This window comes from Aotus nancymaae, unplaced genomic scaffold (genome assembly GCF_030222135.1).
Source record: "Aotus nancymaae isolate 86718 unplaced genomic scaffold, 86718_ANA_hifiasm-v0.15.2.pri h1tg000018l, whole genome shotgun sequence".
Classification (NCBI taxonomy): Eukaryota; Metazoa; Chordata; class Mammalia; order Primates; family Aotidae; genus Aotus; species Aotus nancymaae.
Genome location: NW_026988430.1, coordinates 10,267,127 through 10,279,979, shown reverse-complemented (window position 1 = coordinate 10,279,979; position 12,853 = coordinate 10,267,127). Strand labels below are relative to the sequence as shown.

Below are 12,853 nucleotides of genomic sequence, written 5' to 3'. Positions count from 1 at the left end.
CTGAGGTCAGGAGTTCAAGAACAGCCTGACCAAAATGGAGAAACCCCATCTCTAGTAAAAATACAACAAAATTACGTAGTGGTGCATGCCTGTAATCCCAGCTACTCAGGAGGCTGAGGCAGGAGAATCACTTGAACCCAGTAGGTGGAGGTTGCGTTGAGCCGAGATCGCACCATTGCACTCCAGCCTGGGCAACAAGAGTGAAACTGTCTCAATTAAAAAAAAAAAAAAAAAAGCCAAGTGTTCTTTTTAAACCATAAATCAGAAGTCACTCTTCTGCTTCAGACTCCCCAAGGATTTCCTACGCACTGCAAATAAAGTCTAAACTACTTACAATGACCCAAGGCCCTACAATTTGGCCTGCTTACTTTCCAGATTGCTCACTAGGCCCCAGAAATGTGAGCTTCCTTTCAGTTTCTTGAGAGCCCTTCTCTGCCAAGCCCTTCCTAGTCAGGTCTTTATCCTTCTTTACTCTCTGCCAGGAATGCTGTTCCTGGCTCATTCAAGTGGCTAGCTCCTCCTCAAACTTAAGGTCTTAGCTCAAATATCATCTCAGAAGAGTCTTTGCAACCACCCTACATATAAGCTCCCACCAGTTACTCTCAATCACATCACCCTTTTGGTTCCTTTGTAGGTTTACCATAATCTGAAATCGATTATGTGCTTCATTTTATTTGATTATATTCTGTCTTCTCTCACTAGAATAAAAACTACCTGTTTGATTATCTACAATATTTGTTGAATAAAATAAACAAGCATACTCTCATTCATGGGTCTGTTTTTTAAAAGAAATAAACAAGAAATATACAAGACTTATTTGTACAGGACTTAATTGAAGCAAAGTTTGAAAACCTACTGAGAGACATAAAAATCTATTTGAACACAGTACAGAAAGTACATAAAGATGTCAATTTCCCCAAACTTCACTTACAATTTCAGTATTCCCAATCAATATTCAGTATTAAATAAAAATCTCTGTAAGATTTCTTTTTGAATGTCACATAATGATTCTAAAATTCATCTAGAAGAATATATAGACCAGAATTGTCAGTCTTAAAAAAAAAAAAAAAGAGTAATGAAGAGGTGACTAATCCATCTGTATCAAAATTACAAAATGATAGTAATTTAAAGCATATGATAATACACAAGAGATCAAAATAAAATAAGACAGATGAGAAACAGTCCCAAACACATTTAGTAAATGACAAAAGTTACAATTCTAACACTGGGGCAAAAAATAGATTATTCACTAAATGGTGCTGACGCAACTAGCTAGTTGGGGTAGAATTCACCACGATTTTATCCCCCAAAATATGTCTCACTTCCTATACCAGAAATAAATTTCTGATGGATCAAAGAATTAGAAGTTTTAAAAAGGAAAAGGAGAAAAAAAAAATCCATTAAAGTATTAAATTACAATCTGGGGACTTCTTTGTTTTAAAAATACAAAAAGGCATGCAGTCAAAAAGTCTTCCTCTCACTCATTCTTTTACTATGACAACCAATGTTTCCAAGCATCATATATCCTGTGTTACACAAGCAAACATGCATACATTGTTTGTCATCTTTAAAGCAATGACACAGAAAGACATATTATATATAATGTTCCTCATTTTGTTCTTCTAGTTTAGTAGATGGGTTAATATTTTACATTTTAGAGTAAGGAAAGTCTTAAGTAGAGAACAAAACCCAAAGTCCGACATAGACTAATAATAGTTATAGCTAACGTTTATTATTTACTTACTTTGTGCCAGCCACTATGCCTAATGCTATTTACATTATCTCCATTTTACAAATAAGGAAATTAAGGTGTAGAGAGGTTAAGTAATGTGCCCAAGGTCCCACAGCAGCATAGTGCTGGGTTTGGATATATCTGACTACATTACAAAAGAATAGCTATGTGCACACGTATGAAAAAAATGAGTAAGGCCGGACATGGGGACTCACACCTGTAATCCCAGCACTTTGGGAGGCTGAGGCAGGTGGATCACCTGAGGTTGAGAGTTCGAGACCAGCCTGGCCAATATGGAGAAACCCCGTCTCTACTAAAAATACACTCAGGAAGCTGAGGCAGGAGAGTCAGTTGAACGCAGGAGGCAAAAGTTTCGATGAGCTGAGATTGTGCCATTGTACCCCAGCCTGGGCAACAAGGGCAAAACTCCATCTCAAAAAGAAAAAAGTGAATATTCTAATATGCAAAGAACTTTTCAATCTGGAAAAAAATAATAACCCCATCAGAAAATAACCAAAGAACAAAAGTAGGCAATTTATAAAAGAAATACAGCCAGGCACAGTGGTGCACGCCTGTAATCCCAGCACTTTGGGAGGCCAAGGCAGGCAGATCACCTGAGGTCAAGAGTTTGGGACCAGCCTGACTAACATAGTGAAACCCAATCTCTACTAATAGACAAACTAGCCAGGCATGGTGGCGGGTGCCTGTAATCCCAGCTACTTGGGATACTGAGGCAGGAGAATGGCGTGAACCCAGGAGGCAGAGGTTGCAGTGAGCAGAGATCACACCGCTGCACTCTAGCCTGGGCAACGAGAGCAAAACTCCGTCTGAAAAAGAAAAAAAAAAAAGAAATACAACCCTCCCCATATTAAAAAATGTTCAGCCTCAATAATGATTGATAAAAGGCCAGTCAGAATCACATTTTTCAGTTCCTAAATTGTCAAAATGTTTGAAACTGTAATATCTAGTATTGGCCACAGTATGGGGCATATCTGAATACTATTGGTAGCTTCATAAATTGGTATGACCATCTTTCAGAAGGAAAATGTGTCAATATCTATCCAAATCTACAATGTTCATTTTGATTCAGCAACTTCACTTCTAGGAGTCTATTCTACAAAGCTGTTTGTACAAGTACACAAAATATATACATATACATATGTACATGTGCATAAATATTAATATACATACAATTGTTTACAGCTTTGTTTTTCTGGCAAAAAAAAAAAAAAAATCTAGTGACCATAGCTGATTAAGCAAATTATAGAATTTTCCTTTTTTTTTTTTTGAAAGGGAGTCCCACTCTGTAACCCAGGCTGGAGTGCAGTGGCATGATCTCGGCTCACTGCAACCTCCGCCTCCTGGGTTCAAGTGATTATCCTGCCTCAGCCTCCCAAGTAGCTAGGATTACAGGTGCATGCCACCACGCCCAGCTAATTTTTTTTATTTTCAGTAGAAGTGGAGTTTCGCCATGTTGGCCAGGCAGGTCTCAAACTCCCGACCTCAAGTGATCCATCTGCCTTGGCCTCCCAAAGTGCTGGGATTACAGGAGTGAGCCACCACGCCCAGAAAATAATGGCATTTTCATGTAGTGGAAATGGGATATTAAGTTGCTGTTAATGATTGATAGAGTTAACGCTGAAATAAATAGACAAACTTGGAACAGTAGTATACAAAAGAACAGTGTATTATGATTCCTTCATATAGAAAATTATACACACACAGAAAAAAATGGGAAGAACATGCAACGAACTCTCAGTAGATTACATCCAGGAAATGTCCTTTCAATTTCAGTACATATATAAAATAATGTATTACATGTAATTAATGGAAGATAAGATTTTAAAATAGCATATCCTCCTGCATGCATTAAAATGATTTTGTGGCTTCTGAGCCTTTTGGCTAAGATCAAGTGTAAAATGATTCTGTTTGAATGTAAAGTAACTTCTCCTTCCTCCCACCTCAACAGAATGTATATACTCCTGCATCAGGTATATTTACATTGTGCATATTTTAGGTTATAACTCTTAGATAGCACAAGTTTTTATTTCATTCCCAATACATAAAAGTTATTGTAATTCAAAAATGAATTTTAAAAACTTAAAAGTAATGCAAAGTTAAACATCTTTGAACAGAAACTCAAAGTCATGATGATGACTACTTAAACATTTTCAAGATTATATAAATTTGTATGTTATTGCCAAGGGAAATGAATTGCCTAAAACAAAGTATTCTGAATGTGAACTGTGTATGACAGTGATAATGGCAAGAAGAATGTCTGTCAGTTCAACAGAAGTATGGGGTAAAGGGGCCAGCTATAAGCATAAAAGTGACTCTCATAATAAATCTAAGAGTCAAATTTTCCTAGAAAAATGTAACCTTAATGTACTTGGGTTTGATATCAGTTTATTTATGTATAACAAAGAATAAAAACAGCCAAACAGCACAAATTTTGTTCGAGTACACTATAATGGGGGAAAGAAATCCAAATAAGTTGGGAATCTTGACTTTTCCTTTACTCCTGACTAATCTACTTAAAAAATTATTTATATAAAACTAGTCAATACTATTCTTTCAAAGGAGTCCCAAATTCTATTATGATCCCATCAACCAACCATTCCATATTTCTAACTCACAATTTTTTCCTAGGATTGAAACTACTCCAAAATTTCCTGCATATAAAAATTAAAACACTCTTGCATTCTAATATTATCTAGAACTATGAGTGCTGCCTGGGATGAACCAATCCCATGTTTACTTTCTCTTCCTCCCAAAAATCTCAATAAACAGAATTTAAAAAAAAAAAAAAAAGTAAAAAGAAATGCTTTTAACGGGGCCCAGTGGCCCACAACTATAATCCCAGCACTTCAGGAGGCCAAGGTGGGAGGATCACTTGAGCCCAGCAATTTGAGGTCAGCCTGGGCAACATAGTGAGACCCTGTTTCTACAAAATAAAACGCTGACTAGCTGTGGTGGTACACATCTGTAGTTCCAGCTACTCAGCAGGACCGCATGAGCCCAGGAGTTGGAGGCTGCATTGAACTATGATCACACCACTACACTCTAGCCTGGGCAACAGAGAGAGACTGTAAAAAAGACAAAAAGAAATATTTTGATAATTTACTAATTACAGCTATGTTAGTCACTGACATTGGTGAAATTTCTACTTGTATTTTAATTTCCAAAAACTAGTCTGCATCAAACTGCCATAGTGTATCAAACATCTTCTACAGCATCGGCACTAACTCTAGCTGCCAAGCTCTTTTCTATGCATGCAAAGTAGTAGCATCTACTACTACTGGATGCAGGGTGTTATTCTGGGAGTGGGAAAAGAGGAAAAACTTTAAAAAAATTCGATACAGACATGCCTACAATGGGCTTATGGTCTAAATGCAATATATCAAGAATTTCCAGAATAAAAAATACACATTTTGGAGAAGAGGGAATAAGAGAGAAACTTTCTGGATGATATAATATATGATTAGACCCTTGAAAAATAGGATAAATATAGATGTAGTACAGTTTGGAAGAGTAAGGTAGGAAAGGAGTATTCCAAAAACAAGCACAGTAAGAAAAAAACAAAAAACTCTTCTTTTTTTTTTTTTTTTTTTTTGAGACGGAGTTTCGCTCATTACCCAGGCTGGAGTGCAATGGCGCGATCTCGGCTCACCACAACCTCCGCCTCCTGGGTTCAGGCAATTCTCCTGCCTCAGCCTCCTGAGTAGCTGGGATTACAGGCACGCACCACCGTGCCCAGCTAATTTTATGTATTTTTAGTAGAGACGGGGTTTCACCATGTTGACCAGGATGGTCTCGATCTCTTGACCTCGTGATCCACCCGCCTCGGCCTCCCAAAGTGCTGGGATTACAGGCTTGAGCCACAAAAAACTCTTCTTAATGCAACAAAATAGCCCAAGTGGAATAAAGAAATACACCAAGCTTCAGTATTTATGTAAAGATTATCAGCTTAATAAGAACATGCCTTTTCCTTTACAATAAAACTTATAGCCGGGCATGATGGCTCACACCTGTAATCCCCAACACTTTGGGAGGCCATGGCGGGAGGAATACTTGAGCCCAGGAATTCAAGACCAGGTTGGGCAAAAGAGTCAGATTCCATCTCTATTTTTTTTAATTATAAAATAAATTTTATAACATGAATACATATAGAAAATGAGTATTACAAATTAGCTTTTTGAGGTTAAAAAAAAAATTCATGAAGAATATAGTTGGCCAAGTGCAATGGCTCACGCCTATAATCCCAACAATTTGGGAGGCCACAGCAGGCAGATCACTTGAGGTCAGGAGTTTGAGATCAGCCTGGCCAACATGGCAAAACTCCACCTCTACTAAAAATACAAAAATTAGCGGGGCATGGTGGCACATGCCTGTAATCCCAGCTACTTGGGAGGCTGAGGCATGAGAATCACTTGAACCTGGAAAGTGGAAGTTGCAGTGAGCCGAGACTGTACCAGAGTGAGACTTTGTCTCTAAAAAAAAAAAAAAAGTTCATGTTTGTGCTATTTATCTAAGCTTTTATATTAATACAACAACTGAAATCCTTCATACTTAAAAAAAAAAAAAAATTCCAAAAGTCTGAGAGTAGGCAAAACAAGCAACAGCTAATTTATAAAATAATTGAACCTATTTGGATCTCAGAGGTATTTAACCACTGGCATAATAAAATTTCCATCACTGTAATACTTAAATACCATGAAGTATCACTGGGTTCAGATAATGTCAAAGATATTTTTGTTTAAGAAGACATTCATCAAAGCAGATTAAAAATTAAGCAAACTAAATAATTCCTGGTGATCACTGTAACACTGACATAGAGCAGTATCGATTTTTTTCAAACTGTATCTTCATTGCAGAAATTTAATATTAAGAAGTATCTTAAATTCAGTACTTAAGCTAAAGATCCAAAGTAATTTCTCATTTCCTATTCACTCCAATTTTTAAGTGTCAGTCACCAACAAATCATCCCATGGACGATACAGTGTAATGCAGTGAACACTATAATGGATGTGAAAAGACTTGGATTCTGCTTTTGCCCAACTTTAGCAACTTAGGCAGATAAATCACTTCACTTCTGGGACCTTCAGGTTTATCAAAAGTAAAACAAGACTAGATAATCTGACTCTACAGATTAGCTCTTTTTTGTTTTGTTTTTTTGAGAGACAGTCTTGCTCTATCACCCAGTCTGAAGTGAGTACAGTGGCACAATCATGGCTCACTGAAACCTCAACTTCCCAGGCTCAGCTTCCCAAGTAGCCGGGACCACAAGTAAATTCCACTAATTTTTTAACTTTTGTAGAGATGGGATCTCTCTGTTGTGCAGATTGGTCTCAAACTCCTGGCCTCAAGTGGTCCTCTCACCTCAGCCTCCCAAAGTACTAGGATAATAGGCGTGAGTCACTGTGCCCAGACATTAACATTTTATTTTAACCAATTTTGTTTGTTTTTGAGATCATTGCTAAATAAAAGTAACAGCAGCACATATGGAAGAAGGAAGCTGTCTAAAGAACTCCATAGGAACATTTGCAGTGTTTCGTACAGTCTCAGACTTTCAAATGCAAAGAAAAAAATAGGTTGTATCTGAAGACTAGTCTAGTAATATTTTGACCACACAAGCTACTTGGGTAGGAAAAAAATGGTAGAACAGTTTAAGTGTTCAAGGAAAAATGCCACCACAAGAAAATCAAAATAAAAAACAGATGCTCCACATCCAGTTATTACTACATTACAGAAGCTTTTCATAGTTTTTCAGTACTCTTAAGAAATGCTAATAGAAAAAGAAAATTTTTTAAAAATGTTTTCTTAACCATTTACATGTATACATGTATTTTTTGCATCCTCAAACACGAAAAGAACCAAATATAAGATAATCAGGAGACTGAATTATTTGTGAATATAACTGATCTGCTCAAATATGCTTTATAACCTTCTAGTATTTAGTAGTGTGCCAGAACATAAAAAGCACCTCATACTGGTTGAATAAGTGAGTAAACAAAAATACATGAATCTCTACTCTACAAATAAGACTGTACATAATAAATTCTGATCAGCCTTTACTTAGTTTTGTATCATAGTCTAGTAAAATCCAATATCTGAAGTAAAAGAACAGATGGAACTAAATATGCAAGAGTTCCATCATTCTCAGGCATCAATAAGAATTTGAAATTACAACTAAGCTAGATCACAGAATACAATTAAAACCAAATAACCAAAACATATTTTTTAAAAAACAAATAGCCTGACATTCACCTACATCAATCCCCAGTCTGTCCAAAGGCCTTTGCCTTCTATAACAGATAGCAAAGGTAAGAAAATCTCACCAATTCTTAACATAATTTTTTTAATGCTTTTAAGACTGGGTCCAGTGGCTCACCCCTATCATCCTAGCACTTTGGGAGGCTGAGACAGGCAGATTGCTTGAGCCCAGGAGTTCAAGACCAGCCTAGGCAACATGGTTAAACTCTGCCTCTACAAAAAATAAAAAATTAACCAGGCATGGTGGACTGCGCCTGTAGTCTTGGTGACTTGGGAGGCTGAGGTGGAAGGATCACCTGAATCAGGGAAGTCAAGGCTTCAGTGAGCCACTGTACTTCAGCCTGGGCAAAAGAGGCCCTGCCTCGAAAAAAAAAAAAAAAAAAGCTTTAAGAAAGTTATTGACTAACTTGCCTATACATTAATTTCATTATTTTTTTTATTAACAGGGTAGGCAAAAAACAAATTTTACTGTTTTTTAAATTCAGCAAGCTATTCAATTAAAAATAGGCCAGGCACAGTGGCTCATGCCTGTAATCCCAGCACTTTGGGAGGCTGAGGCAGGCAGATCACGAGGTCAGGAGTTCGAGACCAGCCTGGCCAACAAAGTGAAACCCTGTCTCTATCAAAAATACAAAAATTAGCTGGGGGTGGTGGCGGCATGCGCCTGTAATCCCAGCTAATCAGGAGGCTGAGGCAGGAGAATCATTTGAACCTGGGAGGTGGCGGTAGCAGTGAGCCAATCACGCCATTGTACTCCAGCCTGGGCAACAGGGCAAGATTCCGTCTCTCTCTCTCTATGTATCTATTTTGAGATGGAATATATGTATATATATTCATCTAGAGGCCATGGAGAGAATCACAGCTATATAGATATGTTACAGCAGATAACAGGTGTATTCTGATAAAATGTAATGTGAATACGTTCTAATTAGAATCCTAGGTTTATTCATTCAACAAAAATTTGCAGTGTCAATTTCTCTCTGTCTCTCTCTCTCCCCACCCCCCTCCACCACCACATGGTTCCTTAAACATAAAGATAAAATTAGAGAAGGGCCTATCCTGCTTTCAAGAGATAAAATAGGTACATAAATACCTACAAGATACAAAGTGTAAATGCCACAAAAGATGTGCAGAAAAAGCATTACAGGAGCCCAGGGGGAGCTGTTACCACCTCACAGATATATAACCCCTTCAATCTGTTTAAAACAATTTACTAACTATTAACTCCCTTTAGGCTCACAACAGCCAACTCTAGGAGAACAGACGTTTACCTAATATTAAAGATGAGGAAACTGAAGCACAGAAAAGTTGATCATGTTCCAAAATGTCACGTAGTTACAGGAAGAATCAAGTGTCTTTGTATTATATTTTCTCCAAGCCGGGGGAGTAGTTCAACATATGGCAAGTCTTTTGTAAACGGAAAGAGTATTTTAGTATTGTAAGTAATCAGTTCCTAGTGTGAGTATTTTATACATAGCTATATCCATATATACAATTAATCTTGATTTCCATTAACAGGTGTGCTTAAAGCAAGGCCAAGCAACTGGGTACTATAAATATTAAAATAAATAAATAAACTTCCACCGGATGTTAACAGAATGAGAAAATAAGATCAAGATTTCTCTCTCCAGTAACTTGTGGTTACTTCTGTAATTGTTACCCATGTCTAAATAACATTCTAAAATTGGTCTGCTCCTGAGCCCGGGCAAGTACAAGTCGGTTCATCCAATAAATATTTTCATGAAAAGATACATAAAGCATTTCAAAAAGCTATTAAAAATTAAACAATGCCATCAACTCTTCAGTTATCCACAGGACAATCACATGTGACCCAGCATCCGCAGCTATTGATCAAGGTATATTGAACGAATGAATGAATGTTTGTAGGCATTTTTAAGTCCTGGGCCTGTTGCTCCTTGCACACTGCCATGTTCAGCCTTCCATCATTGCCTCACCGGGGTGCACACAAGGAATGTAAATTTCAATATAATTAGGATATAATTAGAGAAGTAAATCTAATGCAGGTTTACATACTAATCCCAAAGATTAGAATTACCTATACCACTACTCTCCAAGGTTAACTCTGTTGAAGAGGCACCGCGGCATGCAACATCACATAAAGAAAACTGACACTTCCTGAGCAAATAGTTTTCGTCCATATCACTTATTCCCATCTATTCCTTTAACACATGACTACTCCTGATCCAGTTAATTTGAATAATTCAGTCTCCTCTCCATAAAGGCTGATTTTCAACTATAGTTTCTCACATCCCTCTCTACCCAAAAAGGGGTGCACTCACGGACTTCACACAAGAAAACACCAACAATAAACGGCAGAGGGTATAGGGTTCGGATCTTTGCCATCTCCACCCGCACCTAACCTTCGCCATTACACCCTGAAGCGGTCTGTTAGAAAGGTGAACTAATTTACTCTGCACGCACTTGCCACGGCTGTCACCCTCCCTAGCCCCTTCTACACTCCCAAGTCGGCCACCAACTCCGCCTCAGTGAACCCAGGCCCGCCACCTGCGCCGGCCCCACCCGGGGCCCCGGCCGCCCGCTCTCCCTCGTGGGCCCTGCAAGGCTCCGCACGCCCCTCCGCACAGGACACCTCGGGGCCGGCCCCGGCCCGGCCACAGCCCATTCTTCCTCCAAACTCCATAAGCCTCCGATAGCCCAGCCCGAGCTCTCCGCCGCGCCAGGCTCTCCCCTGGGCGGCCGAGGGGAAGAGGCTGGCGGCCAGGACAGGTCTCGACCTGGCCAGGCCTGCGACACCCCCAGCACGGCGGAGAAGCAGTCCCAGGGGCTTCTGCCCCGGGAGCCCTCGGAAGCCCCCGGACTAGCAGGAGCCCGGAGGCCGGGGTTGCAGGCTCCAGGGCCTACTCACTGGGAGCTGGCGGAGCGTGGGAGCCGACGTGCGCCCCGGCCTGAGGAGTGGGACGCAGCCCCAGCGCGCGGCCCTACGCCGGTACCTCGCTCGGCGCTGCGAGCCGGGCGCTCACTCCAGCCGCCGCCGCCGCCGCTGTTGCTGCTTCCCCACCTTGGCCGCCATCTTGACTCAACCCCTCTCCCTCCCCCCAGCCCCGGCAGCCGCGGCTAAGGCGGCTCCGGCGCGGGCTCCTCCTCCTTCCGGAGAGTTGGGAGACCGACTCCCTCCGCTGGCGGGGCGCCTCTCCTACCTCGGCGGAGCTTCCTGGGTCGCGCGGCGCCCGCTCCCCTCACGTCTCCTCTAGGCCTGGCAGAGGCAGCCCTCTCTGATGGAGACGGGGCCGGGCAGCGTCCAGCCGGATTCAGGGCGGCTGCCATCGTGCCCCAGGCCTGTGCGCACCGCCCCCCGCAAGCCAGTCTGTTCCCGCGTGCCCGAGGCCTTCCCCGGGCGTGGGAAAAGGAAAAACGCCAGGCCGTGCCAGGGACTCTGCAACCCCTCCGCGGCGTGGCAGGACGGCGGTGGCCTCCTTTGACGGGAGCTGCAGAGAGGGAAGCCGGGTCCCCCTCGTGGCTGGGAGCCAGAGGGGTGCATTTCGACCTGCCCAAGATACTTTATAGAGCTGTGGCTGGAATTCGCACCAAGTCCTCCCTGAAATCCCGGACGAGACCAATTTGTCCCAGATGTTGCTTCTTAACCATAAATAACTAGCAAGAGGAGTCTGTGGCCCTCGCGACTGTGAAGTGCATTCTTAGCTTCACTCTGCTGGGGAAATGACTGGATGGTTCCTCGTAACCGCACACATACTTACCTTAAGAAAAGCCAGGCCCGACAGGGCACGGTGGCTCACGTCTGTAATCCCAGCACTTCGGGAGGCTGAGGCTGGCCGATCACCTGAGGTCAGGAGTTCGAGACCAGCCTGGCCAACATGGAGAAACTGCTGTGATAACATGCTTTTTGTTAGCTTAAACTGACTCTCTCTTTCTTAGCTGAGAGCAGTTCAGGCTTCTTGTTAGCTTCTTGAGCCGGACAGACTCTATCTTAGCGTCCTCATTTTAGTTATTCCCCTCTTTAAGTATGTAACTGTCGTATGTAGCTGGGGCAGGATAACACTGGGCACATCCTGGAGTGCATTTGCTAATAAGAAGCCGAGTTAAGCGGTACCAGCAGAGCTTGGGAAAGCAAGTGCTTTCAAGTATTCAGAGCCACCATATGTGTAAATTGTATGTCTTTTTATGACAGCTTTAGCCCTTGCACCTGGTACTGTTTTATTTCTCACGTACTAGTTTATCTTTTAACTTTTTGCTTACTCTGCTTCTGTGAAAAAATTGCTTCAGCTAGTTTCCCCCCTCCCTTTTCAAACTAGGGTATAAAAAAACCCCTAACTCTTTTGGGCGTTAGCCACCTCTCAGTTGCCGGCTAAAATAAAGGACTCATAATTCAATCTCAGAGTGTGGCGCATTCCTTAACTCGCTCGGGTATAATACTTTGTCTCTACTAAAAATACAAAAATTAACCGAGCGTGGCGCCTGTAATCTTAGGCACTGGGGTGGGGGCTGAAGTGGGAGAATTGCTTGAACACACGGGAGGCGGAGGTTGCAGCAAGCCTAGAATACGCCACTGCACTCCAGCCTGGGCGATAGAGCCAGACCCAGTCTCAGAGAAAGAAAGGGCCAGGCGCAGTGGCTTACGCCTGTAATCCCAACACTTTGAAAGGCCGAGGCGGGGCAGATCAGGAGGTCAGGAGTTCAAGACCAGCCTGGCCAATATGGTGAAACCCCATCTCTACTAAAAATATAAAAATTAGCTGGGCATCGTAGCTCACGGCTGTAGTCCCAGCCACGCGGGAGGCTGAGGCAGAAATGGCTTGAACCCAGGAGGCAGAGGTTGCAGTGAGCAGAGATCGCGCCACTGCACTCCAG

General features: G+C 41.6%; 1 protein-coding gene across 16 annotated transcripts in view; it reads right to left on the bottom strand.

The window, feature by feature from the left end:
• The window catches only part of NCOR1 (nuclear receptor corepressor 1), a 182,290-nt gene extending 171,225 nt beyond the window's left edge, over positions 1–11,065 (bottom strand). For 13 of the 16 annotated variants that reach the window (XM_012475068.3, XM_064378276.1, XM_012475072.3 and 10 more), the window contains exon 1: positions 10,978–11,063. The gene's annotated coding sequence lies outside the window, so the exon portion shown is untranslated. Of the gene's footprint in view, positions 1–9,276; positions 9,360–10,892 lie in introns of those variants that run through there. The other 3 variants (XM_012475081.3, XM_012475069.3, XM_012475070.3) reach the window with 3 other exon arrangements.
• Positions 11,066–12,853: the final 1,788 nt, after the last annotated feature.